We start from the raw sequence: 6,000 nt of genomic DNA, 5'->3' as shown, positions 1-6,000 counted from the left end.
GTACAGCAACTGCATGGAGAACCGACGACAACATGCAACCAGGGAACCTTCGAGTCGTAGAAAATCCACTGGCAAAAAAGTGTCATCGATTAAAGGATGTACTTTGAAGTATAGGAAATACTCGTTGCCAAGTCGTTGTATAACCGTTGCCAAGTTGGGACTGTAAATGGGTTGGGGAATCGTCATAATGCCGTTAGAGCAGGTTTTTTGCAAGCAGACATCCGACTCTGCTTTTGGTTATCCGTCATGACCTTTAGGACGACTTTAGCCCAGGTATTTCGAATCGCCACATTTTCAGTGATAATGATGTGCACTTTCATCTTATCAATGCCAATGCGGTATGAGATCATGCGAACACTTAACCAAGGCTTGAATTCAGATTTTCACACACACACACGTCAGGTAAATTTATTCTTACTGATACATTTCATTCAGACAATTCATATAACAGCTGCTATTGTTTCCAACGAGAAAACTGGGAAAAACTGTAATCAAGTAAATAAGTTCTTTTTAATAAATGAAGAGTTGACTTTTAACCGTTAATGTAAAGAAATAAAATGAACCTGGACGAAACAAGAGGGAATAAAACTATAACTGGTGGAGCAATTCATGCGTTTAGGTTGAATGTTAGAGGTTATTTATTATAACTGTGCGAGAAACTACTAGTCCTACACGTCTGAGAGACGTTTCCTGATGATTTTGATATTTACCGCAGACGCGCAATATCTGATCAACAGGTGGTCAATGGCTTGAGAGGGGAGACTCCTTCACCTCTCGGGGCAGCCTCTTATCCGCCGGCTTATGGCGGCCACCGGCTCCTGCCGTCAATAGTCACGTCTGAGTCAGTGATGCTTAATAATTCCTGCGGGTCATTTGCCGAAACAAGTTTAAGGAAATTGCATCGAGATGTAAAATTTGTGCCAATTTCGCTAAAGTTCCTCAGTTTATAGCTGAAGAGGCACTCTATCAAATTAAGATGATAAAACCGGGTCTTCCAATAGTGTTTTTCATAAAAAATTTCATAGAATATCCAATATTTTATGAATTATCTTATATGGCAGTGGAGGGGGATTCCTAACACCAGAGGGGGTCTAATCGTGCAGATAATCCTGTTCTTTCCACAAAGAACTAATATAACCTTCAATGCCACATGCGATTTGTAATATCGTTAGCATAACAGCACATAATTTGCTTTTGTTTTAATAGTATTGAGTATTTTTGGGGAAAATGCAGCCGAAGTCGCAAGGATTCTAAAATTGGTGCCTCGGAACTAGTCAGGAATAAGTTTCAGAGAGCACATTCAACTAATTAATGGAACTTCCTTAAGAGTGAGTCAAAATCTGTAGATTCTTACCATATCTGCTTGTGCATGAATAGGTATTTCATAACTTTTCATCTCTCGTCACTTATACTTGAACTCAAGATAAACGCTTTAACTAGGGAAATCATAATACAAGCTTCTTAAAGGTGTCCCCTTGAGATCATTTGCCACAAAAAAGTCATGAGTGAGCAATATATGCCTCAAGTGCATTCGTGCCGAGTAGTTAGCGGATTGCGACGCCCTTTCATCCCTCTTGGGGTATTCTTTCCACTTTCCTAATTCACTGACCATTTCGAAGCCCGCAATGGGTAATCCGCTAGAGGTTCACCAATGCTGGGCGTTGAAGTAGAGTACATAGAATGCTTGGCTACTGACCGGAGGACCCTGGTCCAATTTTGAATGACGCCTTTGGGCACCCTCAACTTCAAATGGAGGCTGTGTGTTTTTTTTCACATAGTACAAATTCTTCCCGGAGAATTACAATTCGGCACAGAGATAGGAACTGGCACCCTCTAATACCCTTTTAATAAGTGTCAATTCCCCCTTAGGGGTGGGGGCAGTATCCCTGCTTGTTGTAAGAGACGACTAGTAGGCCGGGGAGAAAACCCCTAAAACAAACCCCAAGCCAGTAGTAGTAGTAGTATTTAGGGGAGGCGACCGACAGCTGAAGCGAGAGCTGACAGGAAGCACCTCAAGTAGGGATCGAGATACCTCTGAAAAATATTCAACACCGCCGGGATTTGAAGCCAGTACGATAGCCCCCGTACCAATTCCGATTCCCCCCAGCCAACAAGGGATGCATCCGGACAGTGCTGTGGATCCACTATCCGTGCGCCTCAAAGAAAATAACGGCTGTTATTGTCCTCATCTGTTCGAACTCGTTGAGGGCCCTAAAATCCATATCGGTCTTCTCACCAATGCACCCGATAGTTCAGGAGACCCATTATGCCCTCTTATCCCTTCAGAGAAAGGGGAACAGGATATCTTTACATGGAAACCTGACAATGAAAAAGCCGACAAATCAGCGAAGGAATCCCAGGTCAATTTCCCGATCGATTCCACGTTAGTACCTGCGGAGAACCTAAAGGCCGCCTTGCGGAATTTGGTTTTAAACCAGTGGACGTAAGCTTGGCGGTCCTTACTTAAAAATAAACTAAGGAGCTATAAAATCGGTCGTTTCGGCATGGCCCTGTCCCATCCGGAAAAATCAGAGGGAAGAGGTCACGATCACGCGCTTGAGGATAGGGCACTCTGCCCTTTTACCTCTTCACGGAGGAAAAAGTGCAACCTCGCTACAATTTTTGTAGCCATTCCCCTGAAGGTGATACGTGTCCTGACATAGTGCAATAAATATCAAAGGGCCAGAGTTATTTTTAATATAATGGGTAATTTAAGCTATATTTAAGGGGATGATTTCAAATCTTTAAATAGAATTTTAAAATTTTTAAGGGAAACTGGTCTAATGGGACAACTGTAGTTGCGGTTTCTTCATTTTTTGACGCTTTTGTTTTTAAATATTTATGTTTTTCTTTATTTATATTTTTATGGTTTAAAAAAAATTGGATTGAGGTTTTAAACGTTTTCACAGTGGTGAAAAATAACCACAGTTGTCTATGTTCCCTAAAAACCCCGACTATTATTATAACAATATTGCAAACCCTTCTAAGACTAACTAAAGCTTGATAATCGGCAAGGCTAACTGATTTTATGTATTCCACTGCGACTTTCATTCCTACCTCCAGTTCTTCAAAAGCCACTGCCAAGTTCTTCTCAACCCAAGCCATTTCCTCCTCATATGCGTTGAACAGTACAGATTATAATGGACGACGCTGCCTTACACCACTTCTTAACACTGGCCATCTGGACCCGCCGTTCCCCACTCGCACATGCACAGGTTGCGGATTAGCCTCCTGTTCCTTCAATCTTTTCCATTTTTCTGTAGGGGATCGAGATGTTGCGGTGGCTACGGTACTGGCTTCCCACCCAGAGGGCCCGGGTTCAAATCCCGGTAGCGGTGTTGAATACTTTTCAGTGGTATCTGGATCCTTACTTGAGGTGCTTTGTGGAGGGCGCTTTGAGTGAGTACGCCGTCCGTCGGATGGGACGTTAAGCTGCGGACCCCTTGGCACCTTTCGTAAAGAGTAGGCTAATGCCGACGCCGAGTTTCTCTCCACCCTTCTTCCTTTCCTGTCCTTCCCCTATGGCGCAAATGATCTCAGTTTTCGGTCGCCTCCCCTGAATACTACTACAACTACTATTTTCTGTAATATACTCATTATTTTTTCCCAATTCACTCTATCGAACGATTTTTCGAAATCTACGAAACAGGCAAATACTTCCTCATTGTATTCTATATTCCTTTCGATTAGTGATCTCATTAATGCAATGGCTTCTTGCGTGCCTCTCCCCTTCCTAAACCCAAACTGATCATCCCCTAAGTAGTCATTTGCCCTACTCTCTATCCTTTTGTTTATGCTTCTGAGAACAACTTTAGCTGCGTGGGACATCAAACTTATTGTCCTGTAGTCCTCACATGATGTAGCCTTAACCTTTTTCGGAATAGGAACTAACACTGCCCTCAGAAAATCTACAGGCCAGATTCCTTCCTCATAGACACTACGAATCAGCCCATATAGCCTCTTCCTCCCACGTTTTCCTAAACCTTTTAGTAGTTCCGCAGGTATTTATCTACCCACAGGGCCTTATTTGATTTCTACTCCCTTAGAGGGAGTTTTTGCACAAGCCTCGTATTCCTAAAATCTTTTCTTATTTTCTGCAATATACTCATTAGTTTTTCCCAATTCACTCTATCAAACGCCTTTACAAAATCTACGAAACAGGCAAATACGTCCTGGTTGTATTCTATATTCCTCTCGATTAATAATCTTATTTATGCAATGGCATCACGCGTACCTCTCCCCTTCCTAAACCCAAACTGGTCATCCCCTAAGTAATCATTTACTCTCCTCATCTTCTTATTAATGATCCTAAACAGCACTTTAGCCACGTGAGAAATGAAATGAAATTTATTTTTCTATGTTCCTCACTTACTTTTATTTCAACTACTCTTCTCTTTTTTATGGATGGGGACTTAAACTGATCTGGCGTATTCTCCCAGGCAATTTCCTCCCTCATAAATTATACGAGCATGCAAATGCGGTAAATTCTGATTACGAGTCGTGTTTTATTTCATCCATGCCATTCTAAATTCTCCTTGCAGACATGGCATCTATTTGACCCGATGTGAAATCACACTAAGAATATTGGAAAACATGGAAGTATCACTGTTAATCAACATTGCAATGAAGATTTTTAGCATTCCCTGACACTAGCTATATTCCGTGAAACTTCCATTTTTTTGCAATATATTATTTCCATCTTCATTTCTTCGTCCTTCTGCTTGCCTTCATGTTAAGCAAAACGGTTCTGCGCGGGTCGTGTTCGGACATTATATTATATATATATATATACATATACCCAAGCCACGCATAAATATTACTTCATCCAATTTCTCCATCCTCTCAATAGTACCCAGTTCCCTCCCTCTACCTACCGAATTTTCTATCGTGTGATAACAAACCTCAACCCCTGAACACACTCATTCCCTCGCCAATCATATTTTCCCCGCATCCTACACTGGGTTATATATACTTATGTATACTACTCGTGTATATATATAACCTATATGTTTATACTTGTAATAGAAAAATACATTATATATATATATTTACGTTATACCTGTATATACACAATATATATATATATATATATATATATATATATATATATATATATATATATATATATATACTACCTTGATCAAAAGGTTCCCGGAATAACCACCGTGTGGCGCTCCCATCGTTCCGATTTGAGTTCTGTTTTTTTTTTGTTAAATTGGTACATCTGTTGTTGATATTCCACTTAAATCTTAGTGTCATAACTTGACATTTGCAAAAGTTACGTAGCCAAGAGTACATCTATCTCTGTGTGTGTTGGCGATTTTTTACAATTTCAGAAATGGATTTAAATTTGCAACAACGAACTTGTATCAAATTTTGCGTAAAAAACGGATTTAGTGCCGCATGGACGTTGGAAATGTTGGAAAAGTGTTTCGGCATCGATTCTCTAAAAAAAACGGTCGTTTACCAGTGGCACGAGCGGTTCAGAAGTGGTCGTGAGTCAATCGAAGATGATGAACGCAGTGGCAGACCATCGACATCGAAAGTCGGTGAAAAAATTGATAAAGTAAAAGAAATGTTGGTCAATAACCGCAAATTAACCATCAGAGAAATAGCGGAGGACTTGAACATTGCCTATGGATCCGCCCAAGACATTGTGGTTAATGATTTGGGTTTCCGTCGTGTAGCAGCAAAGTTGGTTCAAAATTTCATGCAAAAAAGAGACCGTGTTGACGTCGCAAAAGACATGATTTGCGAGGCTGAATCCGATCCCACATTCATCAAAAGGATCATTACTGGAGACGAGACGTGGGTTTATGAGTACGACACGCAATCCAGACATCAGGCAAGTGAATGGCGTTCACCAAATGAGCCGAGACCAAAAAAACCACGTCGTTTTCAGTCAAAAAAGAAGGCAATGCTGACGGTTTTCATGGATTACAACGGTGTAGTGCATCATGAATTTTTGCCAGAAGGCCAGACAGTAAACAAAGAGTATTA

The sequence above is a fragment of the Hetaerina americana genome, unplaced genomic scaffold (assembly GCF_022747635.1).
Source record: "Hetaerina americana unplaced genomic scaffold, ioHetAmer1.1.p SCAF_69, whole genome shotgun sequence".
Taxonomy (NCBI): Eukaryota; Metazoa; Arthropoda; class Insecta; order Odonata; family Calopterygidae; genus Hetaerina; species Hetaerina americana.
The sequence above is the reverse complement of the archived record's forward strand: the minus strand, read 5'-3'. Positions refer to the sequence as shown.